The sequence below is a fragment of the Myotis brandtii genome, unplaced genomic scaffold (genome assembly GCF_000412655.1).
Source record: "Myotis brandtii unplaced genomic scaffold, ASM41265v1 scaffold456, whole genome shotgun sequence".
NCBI lineage: Eukaryota > Metazoa > Chordata > Mammalia > Chiroptera > Vespertilionidae > Myotis > Myotis brandtii.
The window spans coordinates 5,466,287-5,484,518 of NW_005367431.1; the positions used below are offsets into that span (position 1 = coordinate 5,466,287).

Sequence of the window (18,232 nt, forward strand, 5' to 3'; positions counted from 1 at the left end):
CGGTTCGGGCCCCGCTCCAGCTCGCGGTGCACAGAGCCACGGCCTGGCAGGCGCGCCTGGTGCCTGGTTACGACGGAATGAGGCCACAGCCCGACTCTGGTTTTATTAATCCTAATCCTAATCCGGGGTGGGGGGCTGTAAGCCACGCCCCGCCGCGCGGGGATTAACGATTGCGACCACCCTAGGCTGAGTGCTACCTTAATTTCACCTTCAATACAACACGATGAAACTTGAGTTATATCATCCCCACTTTTCCAATGAGGACACGGAGACCTAACAGGAAAGAGGTGAAGCTGGAATTTGAATCTAAATAGTCTAGGTCCACTGTGAACACACATCTCTGAATAGGTCGAGGAATTGGAGGCCCAGAGAGAAAGGGATTTGTGAAAAGTCAAACAGCTTAGTTACCTGAGGTAATAGCCTGTGTCTCCATTTCCTCCCAAACCCTGTCTGGTACATAGGCACCAAATAATGAATGAATGAATGAATGAATGAATGAATGGGGTAGTGAATCAGACCAACCCAAGACACCATCCTTGAGGGCACTTACTCTTATCCTAACACTAAATTTTATTGTTACTGTTATTAATACTAAAAAGAACTAAACAGTTGAAAACAGACTTGAAATACCAACACTGAGGGGTGGGGGGATGTGGAAGAGGGCAAAGGGGGCTACATGGGGACAGAAAGAGACTACTCTGGGCACAGTGCAGTGTGCATCTGTTTTATTGAGTTGCACACTTGAAACCTGTAGGGTTTTGTTAACCAATGTCACCCCAATAAATTCAACTAAAAAAATACCAGCAATGATCACATCTTATTTGATTAGATAAGGTCAGATCCTAGTCAGATCTCCAGCTGTAACTTGGCAATGTACCTGGCCTCTCACTCAATGTGGGAAAGCAGTCTTCTAGTTCCTTAATCTGGAAAAGGAAACTTAGTATGTTTCATCAAATGCACTTTCATACACTCACTATGCTGAGAAGCCCTCCCATCTGTGCTCTCGCCCTCTGCTTAGTGCTTCTGACTCTGAAATTGACCCTTTGCAAGGTATAAATTATCAATTTATTTTTCTGTCTTGTCACTGGGCTATTTGCTTATCAAATGCAGTGACTGACCTAACATTAAATCTCTGCTGCTGGCACAATCCAGTTGAGATCATCAGTCTTGGATATGTCCATCCAAGATTAATGACCACTCACTGGTGCTGTAAGACTCAATCATGGGGTGTAATGGAAAAGGCATCAAATTGGGTGTGAGGGGAGCAGATTGTAGTCCCTAGAGTCTCCCTCCTTCACACAAAAAATACTTTTACATTTTAAATTCCCCCCATGTTGAGAATGTAGCATTTATGCAATGGAAAATGAGCAGATTCTTGAAGCAAAATTGCTGACTAACTGACCGGGCATATACTTGGGAAGCTGTGGAACATTTTTCGCATGGTACCCAGGGAGATCTCAACCACCAAAATGAAAAGAAACAATTCATGCTGCTAGGGGCTTCTGGAGAGGGTCCACCCTACCCCTCCACTGTATCTGTCAGCCTGAGTTAGGCTTAACTGCAAAGAACTCCGACTTCTCTGATCAGTTAATATGTCTGTCTTTCTGATTAAAAAGACAATTTTAACCACTTCTTAAAATGGTACTTTGTATGTGTTCATTAGGGATTACCCCTATAATCCTTAGTTTACACAAGGGTGTTCAATGCCTAGGTCAGAGGCTGTTTTGTCCATCTTGGATCAACACCACCTAGCACACAGATGACATTCTGTGATGGTTTGTTGAAAACTGAACTAATTATTACATTTCAGGCTAGCCCAGAGTATTATCTGAAAACCTGAGGACTCCCTAGCTCTTTTGCCAGCACTATATAGGGCCCCTGCGAGAGGAATTAAAAGACCCATCTCATTCAGCTGGGAAGGCATGTTCGAGGCTACACTAGAGGGGGAAGATGGGCAGGAAGCTCTTACCTTCCGCTATACACACTTCTGAGTGTCTGCAACAAATATGGGCTACTTATTTTAATGTTGGAGAAGAGCAATCCCAGGTTGGCTGGTGCTAGCATCATTTAAAAAACTGGGATAATTGAGAAAAACAAAGCCACCAACCATCTTGTCCTCAACAGAAAACGGAGCCCTCACCTTTCACAACACTATCAAGTGAGATTCTGTGGGCTGGACAGCATGTTGAGTGAGGAATACTGGTAGGTGGAGGGCTTCCCCGTGGGCCTCACCTGGTCTGGCTCTGCCACTCCTCTATCTTACCAAGTAGGCTGCATCGGAGATTGGTTGGATGATGGGTATAAAGGACACAGGGTTGGGGAATCAGTAACAACCTGAGCTCCAACACCCACTTCTACCAGTGCTAACCGTGGCTCCAGGTCGTTAAATTCACTGACATTGTTTCCTCCTACTTTACAGATTTCTTGCGAGGCTTATTCATGTCATATTAATTTACTAGCATTCAGTAGGTGCTTGTGTGTGTGTTTTTAAGTAGCAGTTATCAGGGAAGATTCATTGCCTTGGTAAAGGGAATCTTGTGTTCTGCTGTGAAGGACACTATGGAACCTCCATCTGAGCAGTTTGTTCTGCACAGCTGTAGCCACTGTTCTCTCAATGGGCTCATTTTTCTGAATTGACTGTACTCATCTTTGTTTCACATCCTTCAAACATGTGCAGTGGTTATTTACTCACGGATGGCATTTTTCTGGGTCTGCCTTCCTTAAATATAGTTATATAAGTGGAGACTGCCAGCTCCAGGGAAATGGTCTGAGGTTCAAAATCCACATCTTTCACAGACTGCCTCGAAGTTGGATGAAATCCCCACTAACAATTTAAGGATATCTATCAGGCCTAGAAATCCTCTGAGGTCCTTTATCTAAAGAGGGCAGATAGCAGCATTCTACAATGCCCATGGAGAAGCAGCCCCTGAAGAATCTCTTACCAGGAAAAATGCTATCATAAAAATCAGAGAGTAGTAATACTTTTTGATACTTTTATATCGTGAATTTATATAAACTATCCAGGTAATAACCTAAATCAGCAGTGGCATGCTGGTATGCCGCAAGCAAGACTTTTTAAACATGCAATACTTTTTAAACATGCAATTTAGTCAGGGGCGCTAACCTTTTTTCTCTTAGATCAGCAGTTCTCAACCTGTGGGTCGCTCGCCCCCCAATCGAACGACCTCACAGGGGTCACCTAAGACCAGGGGTAAACACATATATAATTACATATTGTTTTTGTGATTAATCACTATGCTTTAATTATGTTCAATTTGTTACAATGAAATTGGGGGTCACCACAACATGAAGAACTGTATTAAAGGCTCGCGGCATTAGGAAGGTTGAGAACCACTGTCTTAGATTGTCAAATAAAATCATGACAATAGCCATCCAGTGTGAATGAATCAAAATTATACCTATTTTTTTGTCAGATTAGCAAAAAATGTATTTTTTGGTGTGCCACATAATTTAATTTTTTTAAAAATATGTTTTTATTAAATGTTAGAGACAGAGGAAGGGAAAGGGAGAAACATGGATGAAAAACATCACTATCCATTGGCTGCCTCCTGCACACCCCCTGCTGGGAAGTGAGCCTTCAACCCAGGCATATGCCCTGACCTGGAATTGAACCTGCAACCTCCTGGTGCATGGGTCAATGCTCAATCACTGAGTCACACTGGCGGGACACTGCAGAACTTTAGTAATGAATTTATGTGAAACAGGAGATGAAAAAGTTTGAAAATCGCTGACCTAACTGATTTTCCTTAGCTCTTTATTTTTGTTTTTTTGAGAGAGGGAGAAACATCAATTTGTTGTTCCACGTATTTATGCATTCACTGGTTGATTTTTTTTTAAATATATCTTTATTGATTTCAGAGAGAAGGAAAAGGGAGAGCGAGATAGAAACATCAGTGATGAGAGAGAATCATAGATTGGCTGCCTCCTGCATCCCCCTTAGTGTGGATTGAGCCCTCAACCCAGGCATGTGCCTTGACCAGAATCGAACCCAGGACTCTTCAGTCAGCAGGCTGACGCTCTATCCACTGAGCCATACCAGCTAGGGCTGGTTGATTCTTGTATGTGCCCTCACCAGGGATTGAATCCACAACCTTCGTGTATTGGGATGACACTCCAACCAACTGAACTACCCAGCCAAGGCTATTTTATTTTTATTATACCATTTATCACAATTTGAAATGACCTTATTTAGTGCTCATGTTTTTAAACTTCTCTTTTCATTATGTAAGCTCCATGAGGCATCACGGTGGCTAAAACTGCCTACAACATAGTAGGCGCTTAACAAATACTGAGTTGAATGAAAGATCTACCTCACAGCATTATTGTGTGGATTTAATGAGATTATGTGTGTTGACAGCAAAGTGCTATCAACCAATGATGTTAACTTAATCCTCACTATCCATTTTATAGAGAAGGAAATTGATGCTTAGGAAGCCTAAGTGATAGCATGTCCTCAGCTCCAGAAACCTAGCATGTAGTTGTGGTCTTTGCTGAGAGTGCCCTTGGAATGAAGCAGTAAACTAAAGGCAGCTAGCTGGGAGGTGATGGGGCTAGACTGGTAAGAGGAGGAGGGGGAGGGAGGAGAGAAGGACTGATTCAATTAATCCTGGAATAAGTTTTCATGGGTCGATGCTCATTTACCACATTTGAGTTAGTAGCTCAGCTTCTCTGAGTCTTGGGTTCTCATTCTTAAAGAGGTCTATGAACCTCTTTAGAGTTTGGGTGTCCACATCTCCCTCCTCTCATTGGGAAAAAAAAAAAGATTAAAAACCACTGGGTTAAGTAGAGAAGATTAAGAGAATAAGAAAGTACCACAGGGGGGTGAGAGTGACAGCCACTTGCCCAGTGCCTTCTAGAATGCTCAGCTTCTGTAGGTCACCTCCCAACAACGTTGTGGGGCCTTTTAAGAATGAGAGCCCACGGCTCAGGGAGATTGAGCTACTAGCTCAAATATGGTAAATGACAAACCAAAAATGAGGAACCTGCCCTAGCCGGTTTGGCTCAGTGGATAGAGTGTCGGCCTGTGAACCAAAGGGTCCCTGGGTTTGATTCCTGTCAAGGGCATGTACCTTCGTTGCAGGCTCCTCCCCGACCTGGGTCCTGGTCAGGGCGCATGCAGGAAGCAAACAATCAATGTGTTTCTCTCACATCAATGTTTCTCTCTGTCTTTCCCTCTCTCTTCCACTCTCCCTAAAAATCAATGGGAAACTCTTTTCAGGTTAGGATTTTAAAAAAAAAAAAAGAGGCATCCGGTACCTCACTTGTTAACAGGAGGATTGATGAGTCAAAGTAACAATAATAACAATGACATAAAGTTTCCTTTTAAAATAAATTTACTTCAGTAAAAAAAGTGAGTCTTTCTTTTGTTGTTGTTAATCCTGAGGATATTTTTTTTCCCCATTGATTTTTAGAGAGAGTGGAAGGATGAGAGACAGACAGAAAAAGAAACATCGATGTGAGAGAGACAAATCAATCAGCTGCCTCCCGCATATGCCCTGACCCAGGCGGGGGATCAAACTGGCAACAGAGGTACCTGCCCTTGATCAGAATCAAACCTAAGACGCTTCAGTCCACACGCCGACACTCTAACTACTGAGCCAAACTGGGTAGGGCAAGTGAGTCTTTTTAAATAAAAATAAGTGGATGCTTAGTAGGTAGAAACTCATATAAGGTAAAAATCATAAAAGTGGTTCAGGAATGACAGAAGTGTGGGAAACACTATGATCCAAGAACCTTAGAGTAACACATTAGCTTGAACCAAAAGAAATGGATGATACCTGATCATTTTTGCTTTAACATACAAAAATGACAATTTCATATGGTTCAACCTACTAGAAAGTCCTACATTTTCTGGCCCCTGCCTACGTTCTAGCAAAACCAACTGCTTGCCTTTGTCCTGCACACACCACATTATTTCTCTCCTCTGTGCCTTTGCCAAAGCCAATCCCTCTACTTGGATACCCACACATTCTTAGAATGTAAGTGTCACCACCTTCAAGAACCTTCCTCGTCATCTCCCTCCCAAAACAAGTGAGGTGCTCCTCCTCACAGCTCCCTACATAGTCAGCATGTCTGTCTGCACACTTGGGTCTGTCCCTTCTACACGCCTATGAGAGAGAGAGAGGAAGGGAGAGGGAGAGAGAGAAATAGCAATGTAAGAGAGAAACATTGATTGGCTGCCTCCTGCACATCCCCTACTGGGGATAGAGCCTGCAAGCCAGGATGAGGCCTGACCAGGAACCAAACTGGTGACCTTTTGGTGTATGGGACTATGCTCAGCCAATTGAGTCACACCGGGCAAGGCAGGACCACTTTAAAAAAAATAAATGTCAGTAGCCTCTGCCTGGCACAGAGTAGAACGCTCAAGCTTACCTAACCAAGTGAGCGAGAATGAAGATCTACAAAGAAGGAAGGCCTAATTCAGATGCGAGGGTCAGAGGCAGCTTCGGAAAATGATCATCTGTCCTAGAGATCTTGAAGGGTGAAAAGGAAGGAATTAGAATTTTCCAGGTGAGAAGTGAGTGGAAAGACACTCCAGATGAAGCAGCAGGAGGTGTAAAGGAGTGGAGGTCTGAGTCTGCAGTACTGGAGGACATGGAAGCATGGCTTGAGTGCAGGGTAGATGAAGGTGAGCTGAGGGAAAAGGCAATGCTCACAGTGTACCCCCTCCCCCAATCATGTTCAAGGCACCCTGAAACATAAACACATCCACAAATATTTCAGTAAGTTGTGAAGATGGCATAGTCTTCTATTTTGAAGACAAAAAGCAGGTACTCTATCTGAACACAGATGCAAAACCAGCCATACCACTGTGTGCAAACCAGCGTGACCTTCAGCTGCACAGAACCACCATGGTTAAGCACCGTGACCTCCCTCAAGGAACTTACTCTCTAGAGAAGTTGCTGTGTAACCAAGAATCAGAGAAACTGTCAATCACTGATAAAGACCAGGCTTGATCAGCAAACCCACAGGAAGACCACTCATGGGGGCACAACTGCCTAAGACAGGCAGATTGACTCATGGACTAAGATGTGTTAGATCCCTCCCCACGAGGTAAGAGGCTCCTCTAACCCAGTATGAAGGTAGGGTAGTTATGGTAGCAACAACAACAAACATAAAATGGGATACTCAGTACTGTTAGCTGAAGTAGGCACTGTAAACATTTTCTCATTTAAAGGAGAGCCTTATGAGGTGGGTATTATTGTCCCCACACTACAGAAAAAGAAACAGATTTGCTGATGTAATGGAACCACTGGGACTGGACCCCAGGTCTCTGGCTGTAAAAACAATGCTCTTCCCACTTCACCACAAGAGAGGCTTCATTTTGTGACTGATTACTGAAGGAGGGATGACTCTGTCATGGGAAAAGAGGCACGTTCAATTCCAATATTAATATGAAATGCACAAACTAGCAAGAGGGCACTCACAGCTCGGCCTTATCCTCTTCAGCCTCCTGTTAGGATAATCTCTGTGTACTTGGCTATCAGAATTCCAATCTTGCCCTCTCTCAAGCTCCAATAGCCCTTTCCGTAGATACTCCCCTAATCACCTAAAAGAATCACTGTTCCTTACAGCCAGCCAGTTCCTCTTTTTACTTCCTGGTTTCAATGGGCAAGACACAGACAAATCTCTCTTAGTCTGTTTTCTCGTCAAAGTAGGGGAGTTGTGCTTGTTAAGTAAGTTCATAGCTAAACCAATAATACTTGTGCCAAGAACTGCCTAAATAAATATCAGGCTCTTGAAACAGCACTTGATTCAAAATATTTATCAAGCCCCTACTCTGTGCCAGGCACTGTGCTTGTTGCTGAACCTCCTAAGATGTGCAGGCAAGAAGTCTAGTCCAGTGAGTATGATGTTATTCAAAAGAAAAATTCCATTAGAAAAGTCCTAAATCTATCAGCAATTAGAGGATGACTTGGAACAAAAATTTTACTGAGGAAGAGGAAACTTCTATAGATACGTAAAAAGACATTCAATCTCAGTAGTAATCAGGGAAGTGAAAATTAAAACCGCAATGAAATAGCATTTCAAGCCCACCAGACTGAATTAGTACCTGATAGGAATACTGGGCCAGCAGGCCCAAAGTTGCCGAACAATAAACCTGACCAAGCACGGAAGGAGTACAGACAGGTGCAACAGGCACTTAGTAAATATTTTGCTAACCCAAGCATAGAAAGGCTAGAGCAGAGATAGCAAACTGGCAGCTCAGGGGCTACATATGGCCTGCTGCCACATTTTGTTTGCCCTCAGTGTTTACAAAATTGAACTAATTGCCAAAAGTTTAAAATCAAGAGATTTCACAACTTCCCTTGGAAAACAGTAAAATCTGGCAGTTCTTGACCCCGTCTCCATGGGGCAACATGTGGCTGGAGCTGAGTGGCAGTTGAACCCAGCCTTTTACCATATCCGCACCACTGGCCCACCCTCCGTGCTGGGACTTCCATTCTCTCTGTAGGCTGGGAGCACTGAAGTGTGCTTCCCCCCCTTCCCCCACCCCTCCCCCAATTGGAGATTAATGGGATCTACTCTCAGGGATAAAATCCAGACACTGGCATTACCAACTCTGCAATGAGGCCAGGAACTACAGCCAGACACAATTTCTTCAGCAAGATATTTACATACTACTCTCCCAATCCTTACAACCCTGCAGGAGACCGAGGCTCAGAGAAGTTAAGAAATTTGCCCAATGAGTGGCAAGGTTGGAATGCAACTCACGAATCTTGGATTTAGCTAATATTAAGCACATTCATAAGCTTAAGCACTGGTGCTGTACATAAACTAAATAATTTCTCACTTCAACCTATGAGATAAAGAACAATTATTTCCATTTTACTTGTGAAAAAATGAAGGCACAGAAGTTCATGGCTTGTCAAAGGTCACACAGCTAGTAAAAAGCAGAACTGGGATTTGAACCCTGTAGTTCATTGTCGAGCCTCAATCTCAGTGCAACGTTGGCAGGCCTCTGGAGCTTCTGCAGAGCATGTCCCCAACTCCTGGACTCAATAATTCTGTCATCACCAGTTCACAATTCAGTGCCACTCTTACAAGTCATGAACATTTTGTTTGCCTGTAACACCAAAGTGGGATACCACATACCACCTTGCAGTGTGTCTTCCACCCCATTTAACAACACACCATGGAGCACTTTCCATATCAGCATGGTACTCTCGTTCTATGACATACTATAATTTACTTATCTCCTTAAAAACATTTGTCTCCAGCCCTAGCCGGTTTGGCTCACTGGATAGAGCGTCGGCCTGGGGACTGAAGAGTCCCAGGTTCGATTCCAGTCAAGGGCATGTACCTTGGTTTCGGGCACATCCCCAGTAGGGGGTGTGCAGGAGGCAGCTGATTGATGCTTCTCTCTCATCGATGTTTCTGACTCTCTATCCCTCTCCCTTCCTCTCTGTAAAAAAATCAATAAAATATGTTTTTTTAAAAATTGTCTCCAGTTTGTCTTCGTTTTATTAAAAAATTGATGGATCAAACATCTTCATTTACCTAAATTTGTACAGTTTTAAAGTATTTTTTTATTTATTTCAGATAATGTTTTCCTAAATCTCTCAAAATCCACTTACTTCTCCACTTCCTTAGTTGGGGCTCTCCTTCTCTCACCTGGATCACTAAAACCACCACACCCTCTGCACCCAGCCCCACTTGTTTCCCATGGAGCTGCCAGTTCAGAGCACTTCTAGCATGCAGATCTGACTTTGGGTAAAATCCTCCCATGTTCTCCTGTGGCCTGCAGCCCTGGCTACAAATTAGAATCAACCTGGGAGTTTTTAAAGATGACCCCAGCCTTGACCGGCTTGGCTCAGTGGATAGAGCATCAGCCTGCGGACTGGAGGGTCCCAGGTTCAATTCCAGTCAAGGGCATGTACCTTGGTTGCAGGCACATCCCCAGTGGGAGGTGTGTAGGAGGCAACTGATTGTTGTTTCTCTCTCATCAATGTTTCTAACTATCTCTCTCCCTTCCTCTCTGTAAAAAATCAATAAAATATATTTTTTTAAAAAATGAACCCAATGCACCAAGTCCCCACAGCCTGTGAGATTCAGAAGAAACTGGTTTGGGGTATGGCCCAGATTTCTAGTTTTTAAGGTTCCCCCAAGTGATTCTAATGTGCAGCCAGAGTTGAGAACCACTGGTCTCCAGGATATAGAGTGCAGGTTCTTCTGTATGGTATTCAGGAACTCCATATCATTCAATCTTCCAGCAAATATTTACTGAACACCTGCTATGTACCAGACACCTTGCTGGCATGGAGGCTGAGTGAAGAATAAATAACATTTAGGCCCCTCATGAAGTGTATGGAATAATAGGGTCATAGTACTCTAAGCCTTACTTCTGCCTCCTCCCACTCTGTTGTAGTCATTATGACCCATCTGGGATTCCCCCAAACTTGCACTGCTGTAACATCAAGGTCTATAAATATGCCACTCTCTCAGCCCAAAAATCTAGTCCTCAGCCTCCTGGCCTAGTTAAGACTCAGCTTGAGAACCACTTCCTCTGCAAAGTCTCTATTTAACCCAACCCGGGATCTGCCCAGATTATCCTTATACCCATCCCTCTACCTATTGCGATCACTGTCCACTTCATTGTCTGGCACGTCCACTAGACTGTGAGCTCCTGAGGGCAGGAACAGTGACTAAACCGTTTCTGTATGCCCATGGAGGCGTTGTTTGGGATCATCTTTAAAAACCTCCCTAGTGCAGTGCCCTAACCGGTTTGGCTCAGTGAATAGAGTGTCAGCCTGCGGACTCAAGGGTCCCAGGTTCGATTCTGGTCAAGGGCATGTACCTTGGTTGCGGGCACATCCCCAGTAGGGAGTGTGCAGGAGGCAGCTGATGGATGTTTCTCTCATCGATGTTTCTAACTCTCTATCCCTCTCCCTTCCTCTCTGTAAAAAAATCAATAAAATATATTTCCCTTTGGAGGTCGAACAAACCTTTCACAGGGGTCACCTAAGACCATCGGAAAACACATATATAATTACATATTGTTTTTGTGATTAATCACTATGCTTTAATTATGTTCAATTTGTAACAATGAAAATACATCCTGCATATCAGATATTTACATTACGATTCATAACAGTAGCAAAATGACAGTTATGAAGTAGCAACGAAAATAATTTTATGGTTGGGGGTCACCACAACATGAGGAACTGTATTAAAGGATCGCGGCATTAGGAAGGTTGAGAACCACTGCCCTAACGGATTCTTTTTTTTCGTTTTCTAGCTGATTCTAATTTGCAGCCAGGGCTGCAGGCCACAGGAAAACATGGGAGGGTTTTACCCAAAATCAGATCTGCATGCTAGAAGCACTCTGAACTGGCAGCTCCATGGGAAACAAGTGGGGCTGGGTGCAGAGGGTGTGGTGGTTTTAGTGATCCAGGTGAGAGAAGGAGAGCCCCAGCTAAGGAAGTGGAGAAGCAAGTGGATTTTGAGAGATTTAGGAAGACACAATCAACAGGGGTGAACTTGAATGAATTTGAGTGAAACAAAGGAAGGTCTGGATAAGAAGTATTCACACAGGACAATACTTAGCACTAGAGGCCCGGTGCACGAATCTGTGCACTGGTGGGGTCCCTCAGCCTGGCCTGCGCCCTCGCAATCCAGGTCCCTTGGGGCATGTCGGAGGCCCGGTGCATGGATTTGGCCCAATCCCTGCAGGCCAGGACGAGGGACCCCACCAATGCCCAAATCCATGCACCAGGCCTCTAGTATGCATATAAGATCTTTGGTTAATCTCTTCCCGCCCTCCCCCCTCCCCCCCCCGATTCATCTGTCTGTTCCATGTTTCCATGCCTATGTGTTAAGTGTCTGCCCCCTGGTGGTCAGTGCATGTCATAGCTACCAGTCGAACGGTCACTTAGGCTTTCATATATAGAGATTAGCAAGGTATGACCAGATTGGAAACTAGTTAGAGGAGAATCACAGCTTTAGAAGCTTCATGAAGCCAGGTGCTGGATAGGAGATTCAAAAACTCATACTGTAACCACCAGGGAGGCAGATGGATACATACAGCATCAAAACCCGAGTACAACAGTCAGTGGTAGCAGCCTGTTGTCTTCCTTCTCTGAAGACGTGGCCTTGTGTGGTGGAAACAGAGGATCCATGTTCTAAGTTGGGAACTGGCTTGTGGTATGTGACTTTGGGTTAGGCTTACCCCTAATATTTGCAGGGCTGGTGGGAGGAATGCAAATGGAGGCCCATGTGTCTAAATATCTAAAAATTAAAAGAAAAATATAAATGAACAAACAAAACAGAAACAGACTCATGGATACAGATAGTTGCCAGAGGAGAGGGCAGTTGGGTGACTGGGTGAAAATAAATGTTATAAATTAAAATAAACCATTAAGTATAGTTTCTATCCTATTCTCCTACCTTGACAAATATATCTTCACTAGAGGCTCGGTGCATGAAATCCGTGCAGAGTGTGCATGCGTGCGTGCGTGCGTGCGTGCGTGTGTGTGTGTGTGTGTGTATCCCAGCCTGGCCTGTGCCCTCACAGTGCAGAAGTCCCGCGATCGATCTTCCCAAAGAGGTAGGCCCCGCCCACCCATCCGGGGCTCCTCGATGGATTGCCCCAAAGAGGTAGGCCAGAGCTGGGGGTCCCGCCTCCGTGCCATGCAGAGCTGCAGGACCTACCTCCGCGCTGCGCACCCAGCATCAAGTCCCCACCCACGCCTCACTGCGCACACAGCCCTGCCCACTCATGTGCGCCTGCTGCGCACAGCCTCCTGATGATTGTTACAGCATGAGGACATCATAGACTTTTATTAGTATAGGTGATGACCTGGAAGGCCACACTGAATTTAGAATTCTGAGTTCTTGGATATAGGGTGGTATAAGGAAAACTAGCTTCTGACCAACCCCCTTTTCTTCCCACCTGTGGAAGGCAGACTATCCCTTTCCGCCCAAGATGTCCACAGCCTTATCCCTAGAGCCTGTGATTATGTTTTACATATGGCAAGCAGGAATTAAAACCACTGATAAAGAGGTTATCCTAGCTTATCTAGGTACGCCCAATGTAAGGCCATTTAACCCAAGATAGTGCTGCATGTGGGATCCTGGGCTCTGCACTTTAAGGCCTTTCCCTGGACCTCCTCTAGTTGCTGTGCATCCCTCCCCCCCAGGGTGAGGCCACCTGGCCCAGTAATTGTGCTAACCAGAGCCCATATCCCCTTTCAGACCATACCGTAAGTGCTAAACCCCACATTTTCTTGCTCAAATGGTCCCAGCCTCTCTTCCAGAGCAGAGCCTCTTCCCTGGTCCCTCCTGAGAACACTGCTGTGTGCACCTCTATGGGTGGCAAAGGGACAGATGTTTGTTGGAGTATGACTTTGGATTTGTATCACAAACTTATTTTACATTTCTGAGGTTCAGAAGTCCAGAATGGGTCTCAGTGGGCTATAAATCCACGTGTTGCAGGGCTGCACTCCTTTCTGGAGGCTTTGGAGATTATTTGCCTTTTCCAGCTTCTAGAAGACACCCATGTTCCTTAGCTCCTGGTCCCCTTCCTCCATCTTCAAAACCAGTAATCGTATCACTCCAACCTCGCATTGAGTCACAGCTCTAATGCTTCTGCCTCTCTTTCACTTATAAGGACCCTTGTGATTACGTTGGGCACACCCAGATAATCCAGGATAATCTCTATCTCGAGGTCCTACTATGTGCCAAGTGATTTACATATATACCATTAATTCTTGTGACCTATTTTACACAAGTCCAGGGAGATTGGCTGACTTGTCTAAGGTCTCACCCAGGTAGTAAATGGCAGTTTTGCTATCTATGCCCAATCTGAGCAACAAGCTGGTCTTGGGGGTCAGCCACTGGAACATATAGAGGCAGCCTTGTGACTGAGATTACAGGACATCAATTACAAAATGCACACAGCTCTGCCCTAGCTGGTTTGGCTCAGTGGACAGAGCCTGGGCCTGCAGACTGATGGGTCCAGGGTTCAATTCCAGTCAAGGGCACATGCCCAGCTCGTGGGCTCAATCCCAAGTAGGGGGCGTGCAGGGAGCAGCGCAGATCTGCTGTCGTCATTCATGTTTTTCTCTCTCCCTCTCCCTTCCTCTCCGAAATCAATAAAAAAAATATTTTTAAAAGAAATGCACACACCTCCATTTTGAGGTACTGTCTTTAATTATAATTTGGGGGCTACTTGGGTGTTTGTCCCTATAGACTTAATTATTATTTTTTCATGTTTTCTGTTTTGTTAAAAAAAAAAAAAAGCTCTCAAAAATAAGGAAATGGGGGTTTAGAAATGGTGATGCAAAAGAGGGAAGGCATGGGGTGTGGTTGGGGGTTGTCAGGGATAGGTGACAATAGTGTCTCCTTCACCCCCACACCTGGTGTCATCTGCTAAAGAGGGACAGTCACATTCCAGAACAGGCGGTATAGACTCAATTATTGACAAGTTAAGACCAACTCCATTTCTATGATTGCCAGTCCTCCTTCGGGACTTGGGGAGTATCAGTTAAAATGATAGAACAGCATTTTGTAGATTGGTAACTTATTTCAAGAACAGATGTGTGGTTTAGTCTCATTACTTAAGAGCTACAAACCTAAAGAAGTCAGCAGGTCTGGAGATTCTATAATCTGACTAGCTCGGTTTGAAGACTGGCTCCACCACCACTACTGTGACTTTGGGCAATTCATTTCCTTCTCTATGCCTTTCAGTGTCATCATTTTAACACGTCATAGCCATAAAAACTGTATGCCAGGAAAGAGTTCCAAACAACACCTAGGAGAGTATACTTGTCCCCTGGGAGTAACCACCATTGTGCAACTATTTCCTAAAATCAGAGTTGGAAGAAGGGCCAGATAGATGGCAGCTAGTGGAAGTCTTCATAAAATATAAGCCAATCCTACCTGCCAGGGACCTATAAGGGATTTGAGAAGCCTAAATTTCAAACGCTGCAATCTTTTCCACTATGATATACCATATGTTTGAGCAGAACCAATCTTTAAAAGCAAAAAAACAGAAATACACTATAGGAAAATACTTCTAGACTGCCAACATGGTGTTAAAAGGTTTGAAAGACTTGTCAAAGCATATGTTCACCAGGTCACTGAGGGAGTCTAGAACATCATTTCTGCTTAAGTTGCTGAATGCTTTTGCCTTTCCAGCTACTTTCAGACTAGTTAAGGGACATTTATAACAGAGCAAATAAAATCAAGTGACAAATATAATTACACAACATCTTAAAAGCAAGTTACTTATGTTCCTCAATTGGTACAATCACAACTCCTTTTCGTTCAGACCTGTGAAAAAGAACCATCTGTATTTGTGTCCCTAAGCTTTCCCGTACCTGCGTCTTGAACATAGTCAAGTTCAAGTCCTCCCGGTGCCCCCAGGTGCCTTAGGTTGGATTCCCCTTTGACAACCACAAACTGTGGTTTCCATAACAAGCTGCTCTGAAAGTGGTTCTGTACCCCCAGGCACCAGTTTGGTCCCTAGTGGCTGGCAGCTTAAACTCTTTGTGAGTAGTTTCTGGGCCCCAACCTCACCATTCACCTAGGAAGCCTGGGCCTTAACCCTTCAGGACTCAGACCTCTGGCAGCCTACACGTTGTGGTCTTTACCCACCGTTGGCTGAAGCACCTCAGCATGTGTGGAGTTTGACAGATTGGGACCAGCAGGTGGTTAAACTGCAGGAAAAAGGGTTATATACAAAATCCAACAGTCCAGCCTGCTCTGGAGAACCAGGAAAGCTGCAATTTGCTTTGTTAACTTCCTTGTCACCATTCTAACAGAGGAAGCACAGAAGTGAGAACAATTGTGGCGGTTCCAGCTTAGCATTTTTTCAGCTATACCACACCACCTTACAGCTTGAAGATACTATGCAAGGATTTTACAGATACTGGACAGAGGGCCAGGACAACAGGACAAAAAGAGAGCCTTGCCCTAGCTGGTTTGGCTCCATGGATAGAGCATCAGCCTGCAGCCTGAAGGGTCCCAGGTTCGATTCCAGTCAAGGGCACATGCCCGGGTTGGGGGCTCAGGTCACTCATGTTCCTATCTCTCGCTCCCTTTATGAAATCAATAAAAATGTATTTTTCAAAAATATATTTTACACACACACACAGGTCTCTCCTGGGGCAGTTCTATGGATTGGACATTCCTGACCTTCAGTGCTGGTCACATAGATAAGGCTCTATGTCCTACACATCTAGATGGCATATTATGAAGCTACTGTACCATAACATAGAAGGAAAAAAAGCAAATTAAAATTATAGTCTCCTCAATTATGTAAAAGAAAAAAAAGCCTAGAAGATAAATTAGCTGTTTGCTAACTAGTGTTTCCAATGGGGGAGAGAACCTATTGTCCTTAGTCCTATCATGTATGACATTCGATTAAAGTTATTTGGCACCCTGGCCAGGTAGCTCAGTGAGTTAGTGTCATCTCAATACACCAAGGTTGCGGGTTCAATCCTTGGTCAGGGCATATACAAGAATCTAGCAATGAATGCATAAATAAGTGAAACAAAAAATAGATGTTTTTCTCTCTCCTTTCCCCTTGCTTGAAAAATTTATAAATTAAAATAGTAATCTGGCATCAAGTTCTTGTGATATTTTCTACCTAACCGTTCAAAACAACATATGCATGGTCACACTATTTTTCAAGTTTTGCTGACATTAAAAAGAACCCTAGGCCGTAACCGGTTTGGCTCAGTGGATAGAGCGTCAACCTGCGGACTGAAGGGTCCCAGGTTCGATTCCGGTCAAGGGCATGTACCTTGGTTGCGGGCACATCCCCAGTGAGGGGTGTGCAGGAGGCAGCTGATCGATGTTTCTCTCTCATCAATGTTTCTGACTCTCTATCCCTCTCCCTTCCTCTCTGTAAAAAATCAATAAAATATATTTAAAAAAATAAAAATAAAAAATAAATAAATAAAAAGAACCCTAGACTATTCTCACCTGGATTTTAACCTCTCCCCTTTAGCCATTCTATGTGGATGAAAAGACCAAGCACTCTGGCACAATAACTTAGTGGTTTCCTCATTTGTGTCCAAATTTCCCTTCTAGTATCTCGCTGCACCTACCGAAGCCTCCGTTGGTGGGTTATGTTATCTGGCCCTTCACTAGGCTGCTATCATCTACTACTCTCCTCTACCCTTGCTCTGTCTAGTTATGTGGTCTCCCTTATCTCAATCAAATTGACTGGGACCTCCTAGCATTCACACAGCAGGCTGGCACCATCACCTATCTGCTGCTGAAGTACCAGTGATCACCTGTACCTATTTCTATAGCACTTTCTGTGTTTGTGATATTATCCCCATGTGGCGGGCTGTTTGACGTATCTGACCTCTAGGAACTAATGCAAATAGCAATTCTAACAGTGATAACCAGAAGGCCACCCCCAGGACGGGGATAGGTATTATTGCCCCAGCTTGAGAACTCTGCCCTAGAGGGTAACTACAGAGTTACAACATTCAATCACCAAAGTAGCACCCAGTATTTCTGGGCCTAGTGCAGCACACAGGCAGATGCCCACAAGGGACACTACGTTATTCGGAAGACAACTACAATAGGACATGGGGGCAAAGGATCACCTAACATTGATCCAAGTCCTCATGGGTAGCAGCTGAAGAAATGAGAAAAATAAGCACAGAGCAGGAACTTCACAAAACTAAATTTATTTAAGAACTCTCCTGAGATATTATGTCCTCCCCCTTTGTTCTGGCATTAGGATGCGGAGAGTGTTTCTATACATTAGTGTGGGCATGCAAGTCACCTGCAGATCTTGTTAAAGGCAGTTCCTAATGCAGTAGAGGTCTGAGGCAGGGCCCAAGGGTTTCAACAATTCCCCAGGTGATCCCATCCACCTTCTAGCAGCTCAACCCAAAATATCAATGCTTTAGAGCCCAGTGTTATATCTTTTTGGAACCAAGCTTCTAACCAAAACAGGGTAAGCTTTCCTGGTACTATCTGCTCTAAACTGGATAAGGAAGTACCCCCACTTGCTCCAGTCCCCAAGATGTTCCATGACTCACTTAAAATATAGCTAGAGCTAGCACTAAAACCCAGTTAGATCTCTGAACTCCCAAGAGTTATTATTTTTTTAGATCTCTGAACTCCCAAGAGTTATTTTTTTCAATGAGCCAGGAGCCCAGGAAGTTTAATTTTAAAACAGAGAAATTGACTCAACTGAGAATACAGCAGGACCAAATGAAGGGTAGGCAGGTTTATACTGTTAAAA

General features: G+C 44.2%; 1 protein-coding gene across 1 annotated transcript in view; it reads right to left on the bottom strand.

Moving 5' to 3' along the window:
• The window catches only part of TCEB3 (transcription elongation factor B (SIII), polypeptide 3 (110kDa, elongin A)), a 35,364-nt gene that overhangs the window by 15,567 nt on the left and 1,565 nt on the right, over positions 1–18,232 (bottom strand). The window lies entirely within an intron of this gene.